The sequence below is a fragment of the Silene latifolia genome, chromosome 7, assembly GCF_048544455.1.
Source record: "Silene latifolia isolate original U9 population chromosome 7, ASM4854445v1, whole genome shotgun sequence".
NCBI lineage: Eukaryota > Viridiplantae > Streptophyta > Magnoliopsida > Caryophyllales > Caryophyllaceae > Silene > Silene latifolia.
The window spans coordinates 33,599,023-33,619,736 of NC_133532.1; positions in this window are offsets into that span (position 1 = coordinate 33,599,023).

The following is a 20,714-nucleotide window of genomic DNA, read 5'->3' on the forward strand; positions in this document are numbered from 1 at the left end:
CTTTGTAAACTTGAAAAGAATGAGTCAAATTTCTTCGATTGGGATGCCCAACTCAAATTAGCCGCCCAAGGTGACGACAAGCTTCGCTACCTCACCGAGGACTCTCCACCCGAACCTAATACTAGGTCGACCGCCGCTACTAGGGAAGCATATGAGGCTTACCACAAGGAGTCCGCCGCAATGAAAAATGTGTTGATCTTTGCGATGGAGGCGGATCTCCAAAGGAGAGCCTTTAAGATGGGCACCGCTAATGAAATCTATTCCAAGCTTTTGACAATGTTTTCACAAACTCCGTGGATCGTCCAATATGAGGCGGCCGCGGCATTCTTTGATCTCGACTTTAAAGAGGGCCAAAAGGTTAGCCCTCACGTGCTCAAATTAATGGAGCTAGTCGAGACCTTGAAGATTCAAAAGGTTGAAATCCCCAAAGAACTCATTGTAGATAGGATTCTACACTCCTTATCCAAAGTCAAAGCATATGTTGAATTCCGAGTGAATTTTAACATGCAAGACAAGGACGTGTCTCTTGAAGAGTTGCACAAGTTACTTGTGCAAGCCGAAAGAGACATGGGGTTAAATGTTAACCCACCTAAGGACGTGCTTAACAAAAGCACCAAAAGCAAGGGGAATTTCAAGAAGAATGGGAAGAAGGGTAAGAAGCAAGCTCCCACTTTCACCAAAGCTAAGACTTATGAAGCTAGCACTTCCAAAATCAAGAAGGGTCCTCTTGATAAATGCCATTATTGTAATGGTGTTGGACATTTGAAAGGAAATTGTTCCAAATATCTTGGTGACAGTAAAGCTGGAAAGATCACTCCAGTAGGTAAATGACTATCTCTTCTTTTATGTTTCTAATTCAACTATGGTATTGTGATACAAAGTTGTGATAATGTATCCCCTTTTATTGTAAATAGGGCCTCCACCAAGCAAGGACAAGGGAAAAGAAAAGCAAGCTTGAGAAACCATCAAGAAGCTAGGAGTAGCTTCCATGAAGCTTCGCTTTTTATTGTCTTATTTTAATTATGTTTCGGAGTTTAGAACCTTTTGATTTCCGTGTTCGACATGGAAATGTTTTATCCTTTATTAACAATTGTTGTATTTTGGATAATGGTGGCTTGGTATGCAACCCACGTCACCCGTTTTATCGTATTTTATCCTTGTTCTAAATTTCGTCTTTATATGCTTGCTCATAGAAACATATGATCATTCACTTAAAGTGATCTAATGGACAACTATAATGATGGGATTCATTATATGTCCACAAGCTTAAGGCTTGTGTATGATCATTTATAAAGTGATGTTGAGTTGATGAACTCTCTTAAAGGATTTTCAATCACCAAGTACAATCGTCAAATCTAAAACATTATTTGTGTCAACCAATGAGATAGTCCGCCTTATACTTCAAAAATCATTATTGTGTCTCATATGCTATCTTTGAATCTATAGTGTATTCATTCTAAAGATAGAGTGGGAGAAAATGAAGATACAAAGAACACCAAGCAAAATTTGTGTACTTGTGTAAATGAGATCTACGTAAGAAAGAATGATTTGTATACCTATATAGATAGTATACACGAATAGATGAGATCTATGGTCTCGAATAGATGAAATCTACATGACAAAAGAGACCAAGTGAAGTAATCAAAAGAAGATGTTCTCAAGATAACTATACGAGGAGACCAAAAGAAAGTTTTGGAAGAAGAATGACTAATGTAAAGTCTTAACAATAGATTTGACTAGTTTATGATAAAATTTGACAAATAGTTTCAAATATTTATATTTACTTAAGAGCCTAAATGAATCAAAGTTGCATCCTAGAAAATAAATGAGATTTATGACTAGAAGTTGCAAATATTGATATTCCGATATCCACAAGAGCTAAGTTAAGTATTAACCACGCTAATGTCATTACTTAACCTCATTATGAAAATGAAATGGTTAAACCTCCTTCCGAAAAGGGTATTTTGAGAAGGACGTGTATTAGATATAATTCACATTTAATCTAGTGACATTGCCGTGCATCATTATAAAATGAATGAGTTGGAGATTAGAATCTCTTTCCATAAGGTTAAGATTGAAACCTTTTCAAAATAGGTATTTTGAAAGGATATGATGGGAACATATATGGTTTTATCTTAATAACTTAGCATAGCTAAATATATTTCAATTCTTGAAATGTTTCGATTGAGTAGTCAATTGCGAAACATGTGGAATTAAGTGGGAGTTGGAAATTATCATGTGAAGACATGGAATTTAGTGGGAGCAATCATCTTGTAAAAGTTTATAACTCATTACTCATTGAGAATGACGAGCTAATACTTTCCTTCACAAAGAAGTATTTGAGTTTTCAATTCTGGATGAAAATGAACTATGATGAATCCAATTACATCATGAGATGTTGGATAAGTATTGAGAAATACACATCAAATCAACCAGAAGCGTAGGTTATTCATATCGATGAAAATGGAATTACCATAAGTAGTCATGGTCATTCATTGAACCTAAGTGATACGTGCCTAATGTATAGTCTTTTTGGCCTATTTCAGCACGTATTTCTATGCATTTCTATACTGTTTTTATGGTATTTTGCCCCGAATTGGCTACTTTGGTGTATTTTGTCCTTTTTGTAGGAATGATCGCGAAAGTAGTGGAACCATACCCCTTTTTGTCCTTTTTGCATGCATTTAAGGGAGACGGGATTGTCCCAGAGTAAGATACTGCACTTGGAAGCATCGTGGCACGCACTACGAGGCACTTGGGTGAAGACGTGAGCTGAAATGAAGACATAGTCACTCGATCGAGAGGTTTACCAGTCGATCGAGTGGTTCCTACACCCCCTGATGCTCGATCGAGAGGTTTCCCAGTCGATCGAGTAAGCTGCACCAGACCACGTCCTCGATCGAGTAACATGATGGTCGATCGAGTAATGTTCGCTGAGAAGTTGGTCGATCGAGTGTATTGATGCACTCGATCGAGTGGTTTCGTCCTAATGGGCTTTAATTCATTCCGTGTGTTTAATTATTTCGCTAAACATTGTTTGTTTTGCTATTTAACCTATGATTTACTAGGTTATTGGATCTATCTTTTTACTATCTTCCATACTAGAAAATTACTAAACTTTTGCTACGTTACCTTGCCTTCTCGACTGTTACTTTTCTTTTCGGATTATTATTGCTCGGATTCAGTGTTCTTTACGCCGGATTCGCTCAGATTGTAATCCTTCCTTTCTCTTTATTAATAATAATCATTTGTTGCTTTAATTTCTTGTTTATGTTATCACTCTCCTTTGCCCTAATTTCCTTTATTGCATTTTATTGTTTATTCATTATGTCTTCTGCTGGGAATTTAATTGCTGTTAGTTTTATTACGAACATGAGTAGCTAAACCCCTTCGTGTTGGGATTAGGGAATCTGCGGTAGGAAAATGACGATGTAGTGAATGAATTAGATGAACTGATTAAGAGACTCTGTCACTATAGCAATTTAACTGTAACTCCCGACCTAGTTGAGTGCACGCTTCTATGTCACCCATTAAACTGGCTAAAATTAATCCTGGATCGAAAGATTGGACTAAATAGGCCTGCTATAAACTGTAGACTACCCTAATGAGGACGAAAGTTAAGTTAGTGGTATTTTAGGATAGAAAGTGGACCGAAAGGACCTTTTAACATCCGTCTCACATTAGTTCGTCTGAGCCATTTACTGCTGAGTTATTGGACTATCGTAGTGAACCGAAATCCCGGCATGTCCCTCTCTTCTTGATAGTTTTATCATACTTTTATTGCTTTGTTCACTCTTGCCTTATTTCTCTTTCCTTTCAACTTCGTAGTTTAGAATAAAATTTAAACAACCCCCATTTGTTACCATAGGATTAGAAATAGACAGCTATAGTTGCGTCACCTCCCTGTGGATTCGATACTCGACTGCCTCTGCTACATTTTAGTTGAGACCGTTAGGTTTTATCTTTGATAGGGTTGCGATAGCCGTGTCAAATTTTGGCGCCGTTGCCGGGGAGGCAATTGTTCAAATTATTAGTTGCTTTATTTTTAGTCCTTCTCAGTCTAAGGGACACCCGTTCCTTGGACTATTCTTATTTTCTGTTGTAGTTTCTTCTTATGCGCAGGTCGCAAGGTGGTCCACTACTACCATTCGATCCAGAGATTGAAAGATCTTTGCACTTAAAGAGGAGATTGTTTCAAGATCAACAGTTAGAGGAAGAGTCTAGTTCTCGTTCCAATCTCTACGAGAACGAACTGTTCGAGGACAACCCACCGTCTTCTCCAGTTTCTAACTCATCAGTTGAAACCGTTATTTTTCCTGACTTTCCCGAAATGGCCGAAGAAGCGACCATTGCCAGTCATTCTGAACCCACAGCTGAGGATCTTTACAAAGGGTTCGAGCTACCAGGGGAAGCTCGGAAATTCGAGCCGAAACCTTCTTACCTCAATATGGTTGAGAAGAATCGTTCGGTGGGGGCAAACGAGGATGCAGCGAAGCACATGGAGACTTTTATTGATTATTGTTGCTCCATACCCCCACCTTTGGCGTGACGGTGATCGATAAAAGAAACCTTGTTCATCTTCTAACTCCGCGATGCTGCGAGGGAGTGGTATAGGGATTTGGACCGAACTGCTCACGCCATAACTGATTGGAATTCATTGGCTTTAGCGTTCTATAAGAAGTACTTTTCTGCATCAAGGACTATTGCCATTAGAGCTCAGATAACGAGCTTCAAACAAGGGCCTGACGAGAACTTTCATGAGGCATGGACTCGATTTAAGAAGCTAGTGCGAACCATACCGCACCATGGTTTCGAAAAGTGGAGTCTATGCAATCATTTCTATAATGGATTGTATGACGATCAGAGAGCCATTTTGGATGCTGCGGCCAATGGCCGGTTTGCTGAAAACTTGGGAGGAACCAAGGGGTGGAAGATCATAGATGATTTGGCCATCCATAAGGCTGAATATGGGAACTCGAGAGGAAATCAAAGAAGAGCTGCTGAGTCCTCTTCTGTCGCTGCACTTGAAGCCCTCACTGCAAGGTTTGACAAGTATGAGCTAGGAGGAGTTTCAAAAGGGGGCATGTACCAGGTTAATCTTTGTGATGACGGTCCTTTCGTGCGTAGAAGATGCGGAGGAGAGGGACATGTCTCGGATCATTGTCCCGATCCTTTTGAGCAATGCGCGCCTTTAAACATTACAGGGCGGAACAACGATTTACTACGAGCCGAATGTCCACCCCAATTTGAGGTGGAGCAATCAGAACGTGCTCAACCCCACGGCTCCTCCGAACCAAAGAATAAAGAACCGTATATTCCACCACATAAGAATCAACAAGGCTATCAGAAGCCTCCGTCTTTCAATCCTCCTAACCATGGTACTTCATCATCTAGCGGGGTGAGTGAATTGAGCGAGTTAAAGACTATGATGCAAGCCATATCGAAGCAATTGCAGCTGAATGATCAACAAAATCAACAGCAAATCGCGTCACATAAGGCACTTGAGACTCAAGTTGCCCAACTTGATGCAAATCAATCCTCGAGAAAGTCGGGTCAATTACCGACTCAAAATGAGAAGAATCCCCACGAGACAGTAAACCTGATAGAATTGAGAAGCGGTCTTTCTTATGAGGGACCAGAAGTAAAGAAATCAGACCCTAGAGAAGCCATAACTGATGATGAACAGTGCTCTGCCAAGAAAAAAGGGCTCACGACAAGGGAATTACTCGATCGACTGAAGACTGGTGTTCGATCGAGTGAAAATGGTGAAGAAAGCCCTCGATCGAGTAGTCTTTCTGCTCGATCGAGTGAACAGGAAGCTGAGGTTGATCGATCGAGTGACGATGTTACTCGATCGACTGATTTTGATGAGGAAACTGCTCGATCGAGGGAGCATATTGGTCGATCGAGTGATAATGATGACGGGAAGCTTATTCGAGAGCCTGCTAGTGCTCGTTTAAGCGAGAAATCACCGGAAAGACCTCGTTCGAGAGGTAAGAGGCGTCCAAAGGATACCGAACTTGCACCAGAAGACACTTTGGAAGCGAGAAACAAGGGGCTCGAGATACCAATCACGGTTCCCTTCCCGAGGCGGCTGCAGAATACCAAAGTTAATCAACAGTTTGGCAAATTTGTTGAACTTTTGAAGAGCTTGGAAGTCTCCGTGCCGTTCACTGAATTGCTGACTAAGGTACCCTCTTATTTAAAGTTTATGAAAGAAATTTTAGCACGTAAGAGGACTATTAATGACAGTGAGACCGTAGCTTTAACTGAGGTGGGGTCAGCCCTATTTCAAAATAAGTTACCCCTAAGCAATCGACCGGGTAGTTTTTTTCGATTCCGTGTCATATCGATATGCAATTGATTGATAATGCGCTATGCGATTTAGGCGCTAGTGTAAGTGTCTTACCTTTGTCTCTGGCTAAGAGACTTGGTTTGACAAAGCTGAGTTGCACCAACATGACTGTCCAGATGGCCGACCGTAGTCTATCACGGCCATTAGGTATTGTAGAAGACGTACTGCTCGGATCGGGAAGTTCTTTATTCCCGTCGATTTTGTTGTCTTAGATATCCCCGAAGATGCACACACCCCTATTATTTTAGGGAGACCATTTCATCCTTTGCCCGTGCAGTAATAGACGTCGTGGGAAGACTTTGACCTTTCGGGTAGGGGATGAGGAGCCGATTCTTCATCGGTCCAAGTTAGGAGAGCTCCCATGCAAGCCCAGCCTTGCAATGCTCTCTCTTCTATTGTCCCTATTATTGACACTCCAAATGAAAATTTGGAGAATATTGCTGTTATTGTTAACCCTCCGCCTCAGATTGAGAGCAAAAAGGAGGAAAGTTCGTCTGTTTTCCTTACTGCAGGTACAGATGAAAGCAAGGATGGGGCTGTCAAGGGACGTTGTGCAACTTTTGTCAATCAAACTGGAGCCAAGGATGCCAAAGAAGATGACAGAGGAGCGAGAAAGAAGAAATTTCGAACCTACGTGGATTGGAACTACATCCCTCCTACTGTTGCAAATAGTGATTCAAGCTCATGGAAATTAAAGAGGTCGGTCAGTATTGCTGATGTGACGTCCTCCAGTCAGAAGCCCACGAAGGGGCTACTGAAATTTGATGAGAACTAAACGGGGAAATGCCCCGTGTAACAAATTGTAATAGACAATTGTTCTGAATTTCCTTTGAATTTGTTTTATTACGTTTTAATTAGGACAATTAGTTTTAGACAATTTTTAGCATAGACATAAGACTATAGACTGTGTTTTTGCGCATTTGGTATTTTGGGATGTTTTTGGATATGTTTTATGCAGGTTTGGGGAAATTTCACGCAACCCGAGGAAGAAAGGACGAAATTCAAAGAGCCTTCAAGAGGAAAGTCCTCGATCAAGTACTTCTGTACTCGATCGAGTGGAAATTGGATCGATCGAGTAGTTTGTTTGCTCGATCGAGTAAAGCCAAATGAGGTGCTGATCGATCGAGTGGATGTTCGTCGATCGAGCACTTGGGACACCAAAAGTCCTCGATCGAGTGACTTAAAATCACTCGATCGAGTGAAATGAACAGTGGACACGGGAGTTTTCTTTCTTAAAACTCTTTATTCCTTATTTCTATTTTCATTTCACCCTAATTTTCGTCTAACCCTTCCCCCTAATTGCGATTTTAACTCCCCAAATCACCATTTTTCTTGCCCAAATCACCAATCCGCCACCTACAATCCTTTCCTTGCATATTAATCTTCAAAAGCCCCTTGATTTCCCCTTTATTTGTGCTCGTTTTCTCGCTGTTTAAAGGGATTTAGGGTTTGCGGGTTTTTCGATTAAAATCCGCCTTTGTTGCTTGTTTACTTGAGGATTAATTACTTTTGTAGGTGCATCATCATCAAGTAAGTGTTTCATCCACCCTTTTTGCATTTTCTCTTCGATTAATTCGAATTTCTTGAGGTGATTTTGAATTAGGGTTCGAAAAATCCATGTCTAGTCGATTTTTTTCGATTTAATTGTGTTTATATACCCTTAATTAGCTTGCTTGATAATCTTATCCCAATCCCTCACTGCTTTTCTTGTTTAATTCGAAATTTGCGCGAGATTTCCGCGATTAGGGCTTCGAAGTCGATTTTTTTCGGCTGTCAGACGGTCTTTTTGTTGCCTTGCTTTGTTTAACCTCAGTTCTCTCTTACCTATTGCTGTTGTTAACTGCTTTTTACCGTCCCCTATCGCCATTACTTGATGTGAATTACTGGGAAATCTTGTACTGTGAGTCAGAATCTTCGACTGCTAGGAGTCTTATATGCTTCCATATGTGGTTTTCATGCTGTGTTAGCCCTTTTAGCAGTCATTACGTTATCATATTACCACTACTCACGTGCTGCCTTTCGAATTTGTTGAGGATTGTTGGATTTTATCTGCTGGAAGTCGAATTTCTCGACTGATAGGGCCTTTACGTGCTGTCACATGTTGGTTAACGTGTTGTTTTAACCACGGTTAGTAGCAGTCTTTTCTTATCATGCCCTTTAACATTTTGCAGGATGGATAGTGGCTCTCTACCTTCCACTAGTACCACTTCCGGTCCGCCCGTGAGCGAGTCAGTGGCCCCTGCTGTTGCCACTAGCTCTGCCTTAGTCACCACCGCGGCTTCGATTGTTACTTCTACCCCCGCCGGGCCCCTCACTATCTTTGGAAAGAGGATTCATCCCTCGTTTCCCGGCGCCTGGTATGGTGCCACCCAGGCCGCATCAGCAGGATAGTCAGCTGGCTACTATTCCCAGCCCTTCTGGGGCTGTTGTTACGGAAGAGGGCGCTCTTACCCCTTTACCAGGGATGCCCACGGTACGTTTTGTTTCCACGGCTCACCGGACTCGGTTAGCCGCTTTACTTCGTTGCCCTCTCTCCTCCACCCGTTTCCTTGCACGGACTGACCTAGAGACCTTAGGAATTTATGAGGAGGTCTGTAGTTTGTTGAACGGGACGGGTATGTCGGGTCGATTACCTTGCGGGAGGTTTATTCGTATCCCTACATACGAGTTTTTCAGCTCCTACTCTTTTGACACCGACTCTTACGATGCCAACCCCTCTAGTCCTTGCATTCACTTCCGACTCCGCAATGAGTCGCACCACTGGACTTTGGCCAAATTTGGGGAGGTTTTAGGTCTAGTTAGTGACGGCCCCGTAGACCCACCTCGGGATCTCCTTCAGCCACTCTGGGCTGCACTCTCTCACACTCCCTTCCCCGCACGGAGGGGAGCTCACGTTCACTTACCTGCCCCCCGTTACTTTTTGCGACTGATAGGAGAGACCATCTTTGGGCGACATGAGCCCAATAACGTGACCAACACTGAGCTAGCGATTCTCGCAGGGTACCTCAACATTGATTACGGTACCTCGTTTGTTCTAAACATTGCTTACTTGGTAGCTCAGCATTGGAACGGAATTGGGACTCGGGTCAAGACCGCTGTTGTCTGCGGCGGGCTAGTGACTAGGATTGCCCGCCATCTTTACCCCACTGAGCGGGCTTATCGCGCCCGACAGCAGCGAGGCTTACCTTGACTTGGCCGCCATGGTCGACTTCGCACGGTTCCCGAAGAAGGGCGCGAGGACGTGGAAGATTTGTGGTTCCACGTCTGTTACCTTGTCGTGCCCTACCCTTCCTCCACTTTTACCGCTCCCGACTGCTGCTGAGGGAGCGAGGCCACCTCCACCCACTTACCACCTTACCTTCACCCCTTCTTCTTCTTCTAGGAAGAGGAAGCGGGAGGCCGGAGAGTCATCTACCCCTCGGGTTCGGACTCGGCTCGACTCGATCGGACCTACACGAGACTCCCACACCTACACCTTCACTCACCCCTCCTCCTCCTTCGGGTCCCGGCCTTTCCGGCCAATTTTGTTTGCCCTCCTGTTTTAGGGGCGCCCGAGGTCATGGACCAAGGGCGTCGTGATGCCTTGCTTCTGGATATGTGCAGGTACATTACTCAGATGAGACGGGATATGGCCTTAGCTGTATTCCCGCTCTACGAGTTCCATATCCGAGCACGGCGACCGGTTCCAGCAGGGTGGCTGCATCCCTCCTTCTACCGATTCCCAGAGGGTGGGTACCCTCCACTCCCTTCTGACTCAGAGGACGAGGCAGAGGAGACTCCGGTAGCACGAGAGGTGCGGTTACGGGCTGAGCAGGCGGCACAGCGAGCTGCCAGAGAGGAGGCGAGTGACTCTCTGTTTACACCGACTGCGGAGGAGGTGGCTGGAGATGACGATTAGAGGTCCCCCTTGTTTGTTGCTGGTTTGGGGAGACCGTTTTGTTGAGTCGGAGTACCTGGGAGACGGCGGAACCGACGACGAGTAGCTACTGGTCTACTCACTTCCCCAGTTTTCTGGCTGGTTTGGGGAAGTTCACGTTCTTTGTATGTACCTCTTACTCTTTTTATTTTGTCTCCTTTATTTTTATTTTGCTGGTTGTATACTCCCATCCCCCATTTTTCTGCTGGTGTATGCTGGAGGACAACGAGGGCGTTGTCCGTTTTAGTTTGGGGAGGGTATTGCATCCTTTTGAGTCTGCATCTGCATTTGTTTTGCATTCACGTTTAATTTCTCGCTTGCATTGTTGTTTATTTTCAATAAAAAAAATCCAAAAAATCCAAAAAAAATTAGGAAAATTTCAAAAATTCAAAAACATTTCACGTCTACTTTTGCATATAGGTTGAGTCGGAACGGTAGATTCCCGTGATGAAATTGCACTATAACTTGTCATTTTACTTGAGCCTTTCACTTTTATTGATAGTTTTTAGCCTTGTCATACGCATAATCTACGAATTTCTGTTCAAATATAAGCTGACTGTTTAGACTTGACCTATAAACTGGCAAACTACTTAAAAATTCGAGTTTTAGAGCCATAATCGGTGACATTCATGACCAGTTCATTAGGAATTTTGAGAGTAGTACTCCTTGCATAGCATGTTCGTCTCATTTGCACATTTATGACATTCAATTTCTCGTCAAATGCACATATTCGGGTTTGTGGTTGGTGTCACATGCAGGGAGGGTCTTGCAAATTCCCCTTTCTTTATATCTTTCACCCATTTAGGTCCACATTAGCCAAAACTTGCCTTTTTGACCCATTAGCTACATTCCAAACTAAGCCTGCCTAGTCAAGCTAGTTAGTGTGTTCTTTTGTGGTATGTTTTCCATTGCAGTTTGGTCCGTAATTCTTGTTTGGAGTTGGTGTTTGTATTAAGGAAGGAGGAAAAAGAAAAAAAATAAGTATTGGAAAAAAAAGGGAAGAAAACGTGAAAGAAAGAAAAGAAAAAAAAAAAGAAAAAAATATGAAAAAGAAAACAGAAAGAAAAAAAGAGCTGAAACGAAAAAGAAAGAAAGAAAAAATTGTGAAAATAGTTGTACCCTCTTGTCAGAGTTGAGAAGATGTTCGAAGATGTACAATCGACGAGGGTTATTGTTCCAGTTAGTTGTTTCAGACGATGTCTTTAAAAGGGAAGTTTGTGACCGTCTGACTCCTCCGTTCTATCCCATATTTTTTGAGGAGATTGTGCTTTGAGTCTAGTGAGTTTTGTGCCAAGTGAAGGGCACTAGTACTTAGTTTTTCAGTCAGTTGAGATCCGGATGGTTTTATTATGGTCCTGTTAGGAACTAGCTTGACGCTCTTACCTCCACATTTCCATAACTTGTTGTGCCTTTTCTCACCTGAACCTCACTATTTCCAAATTAATTGTAAGCCCTCGGCTGTGACGGACATTATCGATTGGAGTGTGTGCATTAGTACTTGAATTATCTTTCATTTTTGTTGTATGCATGCTATGTAGGTCGCAGTTAGGTGAGTGACTGTCTTTTCTTCTCTCTTTTACATATAACATTTGCCCTTTGCTTCATGAGAGAAGAGTGACCACGTGAGAGTCCAGTTTTGTTGGTCTTGCAAGGTCGATAGGTCGACTTTATTTACGAACGACTTATAATTCGTTTGCGTATTGACTGCTTGGCTTTAACTGTTGATCTTTGTTGCATTAAATTGGTTCAAGTAGACAAGTTAAGCTAGCTCTGAGTTATCATTTCCGTTCCATTAGTTTAGTTTTGAGGTTACTCGAGGGCGAGTAAAGGTTTGGTTTGGGGAGATTTGATACGTGCGTAATGTATAGTCTTTTTGGCCTATTTCAGCACGTATTTCTATGCATTTCTATACTGTTTTTATGGTATTTTGCCCCGAATTGGCTACTTTGGTGTATTTTGTCCTTTTTGTAGGAATGATCGCGAAAGTAGTGGAACCATACCCCTTTTTGTCCTTTTTGCATGCATTTAGAGGAGACGGGATTGTCCCAGAGTAAGATACTGCACTTGGAAGCGTCGTGGCACGCACTACGAGGCACTTGGGTGAAGACGTGAGCTGAAATGAAGACATAGTCACTCGATCGAGAGGTTTACCAGTCGATCGAGTGGTTCCTACACCCCCTGATGCTCGATCGAGAGGTTTCCCAGTCGATCGAGTAAGCTGCACCAGACCACGTCCTCGATCGAGTAACCTGATGGTCGATCGAGTAATGTTCGCTGAGAAGTTGGTCGATTGAGTGTATTGATGCACTCGATCGAGTGGTTTCGTCCTAATGGGCTTTAATTCAGTCCGTGTGTTTAATTATTTCGCTAAACATTGTTTGTTTTGCTATTTAACCTATGATTTACTAGGTTATTGGATCTATCTTTTTACTATCTTCCATACTAGAAAATTACTAAACTTTTGCTACGTTACCTTGCCTTCTCGACTGTTACTTTTATTTTCGGATTATTATTGCTCGGATTCAGTGTTCTTTACGCCGGATTCGCTCAGATTGTAATCCTTCCTTTCTCTTTATTAATAATAATCATTTGTTGCTTTAATTTCTTGTTTATGTTATCACTCTCCTTTGCCCTAATTTCCTTTATTGCATTTTATTGTTTATTCATTATGTCTTCTGCTGGGAATTTAATTGCTGTTAGTTTAATTACGAACATGAGTAGCTAAACCCCTTCGTGTTGGGATTAGGGAATCTGCGGTAGGAAAATGACGATGTAGTGAATGAATTAGATGAACTGATTAGGAGACTCTGTCACTATAGCAACTTAACTGTAATTCCCGACCTAGTTGAGTGCACGCTTCTATGTCACCCATTAAACTGGCTAAAATTAATCCTGGATCGAAAGATTGGACTAAATAGGCCTGCTATAAACAGTAGACTACCCTAATGAGGACGAAAGTTAAGTTAGTGGTATTTTAGGATAGAAAGTGGACCGAAAGGACCTTTTAACATCCGTCTCACATTAGTTCGTCTGAGCCATTTACCGCTGAGTTATTGGACTACCGTAGTGAACCGAAATCCCGGCATGTCCCTCTCTTCTTGATAGTTTTATCATACTTTTATTGCTTTGTTCACTCTTGCCTTATTTATCTTTCCTTTCAACTTCGTAGTTTAGAATAAAATTTAAACAACCCCCATTTGTTACCATAGGATTAGAAATAGACAGCTATAGTTGCGTTACCTCCCTGTGGATTCGATGCTCGACTGCCTCTGCTACATTTTAGTTGAGACCGTTAGGTTTTATCTTTGATAGGGTTGCGATAGCCGTGTCACTAAGAATGGTTGATGAAATGATTAAAAGTTACTAATGTTTCCGCCATTAGAATAATCATGCACATGTCCCATAATGAATCATATGCATAAGAGCATGATGAATCATTGGCAAGCAATAGAAGAATCATCATGAATTCTTGAGGAGAATCCGATGAACGATTTCAGTGTTGAACAGAACACTCTGTTATGAGTCAAGAAGTTTCACATATTAAAGTTCGAACACGCGTAAGGATTTATGAAAATCCTAAGCTTTTCAAGCTAAAAGGAGAAATAAGAAGTTTGGAAAGATACTTGGTTGAAGTAAGAAGTTACTCAAAACTAATATTTTCTAATATGCTAGGACTTGTGAGAAGTGCTAGGTTAATCATCTTGACAATTGTTGCAAGACTATACAAAACATATACCTAGTGCATTGTGAGTGGGTAGAGTACTTGATCAGTGCAAGTTATATCATTCACCACAAATTCATTGGTTATTTGATAATCGACATGGAAGTTCTTTCAAGATAAAGAACCCAAACCGAGGTTGGGAACCTATATGTGTCCTTGGTAAGGTTCATGCTATGAGAGATAACATGAATGTAAAGGAAAATGCGATTAAAGAAGTTTGAACACATGGACACATGGTATGTTAAACTTCCATTGCAATCGTCTGGTGTTTACACACTTACGATATGCATCACAAGGTTGTAATACGGTATTGACTACCCGAATGTGATGTCGACATTTGTCATTTGAGTTATTATTAACTCACCTTATACTTTGTTACATCCAAACGGGTTGTAGAGACAATTGAACCCTGTTAAAGTGAACACGGATTGGCATTGTATTCGCCCATAGTTACTTACATGAGGTGACGTCTCGAAGTGACTAGAATATGATGCGATTGATGGCAAGTTCAAGTGTCATGGAGTCATGTGTGATGACTAGTCGATCACATAGGCAGACTGTTAGGAACACCTTGTCGGGCTTAATGACCGCTTATAGAGTTCTGGCAAATTTATATAGCCTGGTTGTGGCGAGAGCTACTATAGTATTCAAATGAGTCGATTCTTTTGACTAAAGACTATTCGCCTAAGATGGCACAGTTTCAGATTAACTTTGATTTGTGTTACTATGACCTTCGTAAATGGGGTCAAATGGGCATATTTTGGGTTATGATGGATGTGGCTAGTCGAAGGGAATGAGTGCGATATGAATTGTCCACCCCTAGTAAGGGTTATAACAATATCTCAGGGCCACTCGAGGAGTAATGAACTAGAAATGCGTGGCCACGCTCGGAAGATATCTATGGTAGATAAATCCGGTCAATCAGTTATTCTCCAGATCGAGGAAACCACTCTCGATATGATCACTTGCAAGTACGACCTAAAAGACACCTTGCATTGAGTGGGGGATAATAATAGGACAAGAGAATTGGTGACGCACACTTGTCGAGGACAAGTGGGAGATTGTTGGAATATGTGTCCTCCGACAATAATGCGATCATAACTGTTGATCATGATGATCACATGTTAAATCCCATTCTAAAGAATATAATTGGGAAGTAATATTTTACCGTCAACTGGTCCACACATATCGGTAATGATTGGCTGAGTAGAGTTTGACATTACTGTCATGCGACGGTAGTGATTAGTTGATCCCCTTAGGTCATACCAAAAGGGTAACACTCTTAATTGATTATTTAATTGATCGTATGACGATACGGGTTAATTAAATTACTTAAAATTGACGGACGATTTTGGAAGTAATATTTACGTATCTCATTATAATTTGATTAAATAAGATACGATCTAAGTGATCGAATTGTTTTATTACTTAGATGAAATTATTGTTTAAGGAAACAATTGCATTTGAATGAATAATTTATTATAGATGCAAGATGTTGTGATTTATAATTGGTAAAATATTTTGGTACAAGTAATTATGAATTACTAAGTCAATTTTGTATATGACGTATTTTTATTAATGCGTTGATTTTTAATATGTTAAAAATACATAACAATTTTACATGACATGTGACATGTGACAAATTGACAAATTGACAAAGATAAAATGGAATCCATTTTATCTTAATATGGACCGAAATTATTGGGAGTATTACGAAAATATTATGTTAATTAACTAAGTGGTAAACATAATCATTTTTACCTAAACCTAGCCATGCAAACCTAGTGCCTCTTGTGAAGAGCACCTTGCTCATGCATTGGCCCTCATTAACCCTCCCTCTACCCGGTTTTGTGAAGGAAAAACCATGGATTTTTTTTCCTCTAATTTTTACCTAATATACACTACTTAAACATTAGTGTATCATTCATTCATTATCCATCTAAAATAAGAGTTTTAGAGAGATAAAATTCTTCCTATTTCTCCCTTCTCTTAGCCGAAAAATAAAGAGAACAAAATAATATTTTTGGTCAATTTTATTAAAAATTAATATTGTTCTAGTAATAATAATATTAATTTTATTAAGTAGTTACCTTGGGTATTATTCCTTGGGAGGGATTCTATACTTGAATCCTTGTTCTTCCATTTTAGGAGTGCTCAAGAACAAGTAAGAAGGAGATCTTACTTGTGCCCAATAATCCGAAATCTTCAATGTAAGATGATGATTTCTTCCTTATTCTTTTATTGTTTGCATGCATAAGATCAACATTTAATTTTATGACTAAATTAATTTGAAACATATATGAATATGTTTAGTATTGAGATATAGATTTCTAACAGCTGAGTAGTTGTAGCAGCTTGTCCGTGTCTTGGATTCTTGACTGTATATATTTACATTTTGCGTGAGGCGGTTTGTATATATGTGTTTTTGGATTGTGTTTCATTTTGTGATTTTTGGCTTTTTTTTGTGTTGGGTTTCGGAGGAGCGCTGTCGGCTGTTGATTCTCCTTTTGCTTTGCATCAGTTCCTGCATCGTTAGTGTAGAAAACAGGCAACAGGTGGCTTGGAGTTAAAATTTAACCAAGATGGCTTGGAGTTAAAACTTGAAATTTGAAAAATGAATTTTGAGGATTTTGGCGACAAGTCGTCACATTTGGATAAAGGAATTAATTTGAAAACTGAGCAATTAACTCGTGTCTTGAAATTGCATCGGAAATTATTGAAATTGAGTTGTGACACGAAAAATTCAAACTCAAACCGTCATGGATGAATTTCAGAAGATATTTTCACCAGTGTATTTTATTTTTGAGGTCAAGACTCGAATTTGTGAGTGCTTGAAATTTTGAGGGATATTGACGCCATGTTATCAATTTTTGATTTTATTTTGATGGAAAATTACGAAAAAGCGAGAAATTTTCGGAATTTCGACTGACATGGAAACGATCTGTCGCGGAACGGGGCGACTAGCTCTTCCCCCCCTTAAAAAAAGAAAGAAAAATCCATATGTTTACAGCTGCGTCATGAAAACCGTGTCGGATTTCGTAAAACGCAAAACAAGGAAATGTGAGTGTGAGGAAACACAAAAATGTCCTGGATCATCCCGAAGAGGCGCGAGCGTCCTGGCTGGAGGTTTCAGGTGTCAGGAGAAAACACAAGTTGAAAGAGACAAGTCAACAACGGGAATCTTGGGAAAGCTTCAAAGAAGCGCGAGCAGCCTAGTGATGTTTGCGCTTCATTGTTTCATCATCCGAAACACAAAACATCTCTACAAAACTTCTTCTTATTTTTCCACAAAAATATTTCATGGATGCTTTTGAGAATGCATTGCGACAATGGTGCCGGGATTTGTCGCCTCCCGAAAAGTATCAACTCATTTGGATGGGAGTTGGTCAATTGTTGGTGCTCCGTCAAGTCAAGGTGCAACCTTCATTTCTCGAAGCATGTTCTCGGTTTTGGGATTCGAAACACCATGTTTTCGTTTTCCCGAAGGGTGAGATTTGTCCTCTTGCCGAAGAAGTTGGAGCCATTGGTGGGTGGCCAGGTTGCGTTCCGGTGCTTACTCCGACTCGGTTGTGCTACACGGAGAAATTCTGTTCCATGTTGGGTTTGTCGACAAGTCAAGTCAACTTTCTTCTTGCTCCACATGGTGTGGATATGTTGGCCCTTATCAACATCTTTTCAAATCGATTAGATGTCAATGTCTCGGAAGTGGCTAGGAGAAGGGCTCTTGCCTTTTGCCTTGTCCATGTGTACCTTTTTATTGATGTTTTGAAGAAGGAGGGGCTAAAATGCTATGGTAGCATTACCCTTATTCATGTGGTTGAGCAAATGGAGCATGGTAGAGATCCATCATGGTTGGTGCTTAGCAAGATCATCCAAGCTTTGGACAAGGAAGGCTTTTGTGGAGAAGTTCCTTCCTTCGGATCTCCAAGGATCCTTTAAGTGTGGCTATTGGAGAGGCTAAGGTATGTGGAGCCTCCGGTTAATCCTTCTTCTTATTCCTTCCGTCACCTTACCATGAGGAAGAAGTTGTACCTGGATAGTTTTGCTTCTACCGAGGCTTAGTGGGCCGCAAGATTGACGGAGGAGGGTGGTCCTCACATCCGTTGGGTGGTGCCGTGGTGGCACTTGAGGTCCTTCACGGGGTTGCCCGCTTCGGGTGCCAGTCCTCGTTATTTGATGGTGGTGGGTTTGAAGGCTCATGAGGCAAATGGGGCGTCAATAAAAGGTGCCCGCTCAAGATACCCTTGTCCAAGAGAATGTTTTTCGGAACTCCGAGCTTGTGGAGATCTTCGAAAGATGGTGGGCCACTCGGCCGCTTTGGGAGGTACCAAACCGCGTTGCTACAACATGGGTGACTCCCGCTTACGTCAAGTGGTCACGTGCTCCGTCCTTGGAAGAGAGGTCTAAATTCCGTAAGGACGAGGTTGTCGACTTGAAGTACCGAGAGGTTGGCAAGGCCAACCGTGCCTTCTTTGAAGAGTATGTTGATGGAGCTACCCCCGATGTTATGAGAGCACCGAAGAGGAGGAGTTCCGGCCCCAAGAATATAGTGGGCCGTGGATTGGCTCTTTTTGGGTCGAACATGGGGTCTTGTGCTAGACCGGAGGCCGTCACCGTCTTAGATCCGTTGAGGATCCGTTCCGAGGAGAAAGTCCATGCTAGGCGGCCAACAAGAAGAACAAGGGGAAGATGTACCCCGAGAGAAAAGGTAAGGGTAGAATGGAAGAGTGAAGACCTCCATTACCCATTTTATTATTATGTTGTATTATTGTTGTGAGTTTTTATTATGTTGTACTAGCTAGTTATTATGTGTTTTGTGCTAGTTTTATTATGTGAGGTGTTTTAGTTGACACCTTACCTTCGATAAGTTCTAGACTCGTCGAGCTTTATTTGTTGTTGGAAATGTAATCCCTCCCATTATTAATTAAATAAGGGGATTGCCTGTGTCAAAAAATTTGAACGCTTGTTTCTTCCATCCATTTGGTGAAGGCAATTCGATTTGAATCGTCCTAAATGTTTGCACTTGGGAAAGTGGTATTTTGTGAGGAAGGGAGAAAGGCTTATTTTGTATTTTGTGGAGAAACGGGAATGTTATTCCCTTTCCTTTTTGATAACGATGTTTTGTATGGGGGTGATGTTTTTTTTTTATTATGGGGATGGTTGTATTTGATTGTGGGGATGGTTGTATCCTTCTTGTGTAATAAAGGACTGCCTACGTATTCATCTGAAGAGGTGAAATCAAGCCATGATCGTAGTTCGAAATGTTTTGTAAATTTGATTGGGTTTTATGGTTGTATCCCTCATGCATAACAGGGACTGCCTACGTATCCACCTCAAGAGGTGAAATCAAACCATGCTCTTAGTTCAGGGGTTTTTGTTTTAGTGCAAATGGATGTTGCCTTTGACAGCTCAAAGGACATTCGAAACGGGCAAGGTGTCGCAGCTTAGACACGATAAAACATGCAATTTCAAATCAGAACACGTTGAGGAACTTGACTTGAAAAAGGGGTTGAGTTGGTTGCTAGTTGTAAAACTAGGCTTAGGTCGTTGGTTGCTATGGTTCAAGGGTTGTATTTCTTGAGTTGGTCTAGGCTGGTCGGGTTTGTAAAGTCCTCCTCATCTAGGTCACTCAGTCTCACTGCGCCCCCCAAAACTATTTTCTTGACCAGATATGGCCCGGCCCAGTTGGGTTTGAATTTCCCTCTCGGATCGACGGGTAACAGTGCTCGAACTGACTTGAGGACCAAATCGCCCTCCTGGATGTTCCTTGATTTAACCTTCTTGTTGAATGCCCGTTGTATACGTCGTTGGTATAGCTGGACGTTGTGCAAGGCGTTGAGTCGCCGTTCGTCTAGAAGAGTGAGTTGCTCGTACCTTCGACGGGTCAATTCCGCCTCGGGGACTTGACTCTCCAGTAGGATGCGTAGAGAAGGGACTTCTAACTCTACCGGTTGAACCACCTCCATACCGTATACTAGGTAGAAGGGTGTGGCACCTGTCGGTGTTCGAATGAAGGTTCGGTATCCCCAGAGTGCGAATGGGAGTTTGCTCGGCCAATCGCGGTAGTTGTCTTGCATTTTCTTGATAATGGTGACAAGAGTTTCGTTCGCTGCCTCCACCGCTCCGTTGGTTTGTGGACGGTAGGGGGATGATTGATGTCGTTTGATTTTGTATTTGTCCAGCAAAGCTTGAGTTTCCGCTTGGAAGTGAGAGCCTTGATCGCTGATGATTTCTTGGGGTACCCCATATCGGCAAATGATGTTGTTTTGAATGAACTTGGCCACTTGTTTGTCGGTCAAGACTGCATATGACTGTGCTTCCACCCATTTGGTGAAGTAGTCGATGGCGACGAGGACGAAGCAATGCCCCTTGGTGCCTACCGGGTTGACTTTCCCGATGATGTCGATGCCCCAGGTTGAGAAAGGCCACGGTGACGTCATTGTGTATAAAAGGGATGACGGTGTGTGCTGTATGTTGGCGAATATTTGGCAATTGTTGCAATGTTTAACGTAGTTACGGCAATCGGCTTCCATGGTGGTCCAGTAGTAACCTAGCCGTGTGATTTTTTGAGTAAGCATCATTGCGCTCATGTGAGGGCCACATTCTCCGTCGTGGACCTCTAACATGACTTTTTTGGCTTTGTGATGGTCAATGCAAAGGAGGAGAATTCCTTGGGGTGTTCTTTTGTATAGTTGATCTTGGTTTATCACGAATTGTGATGC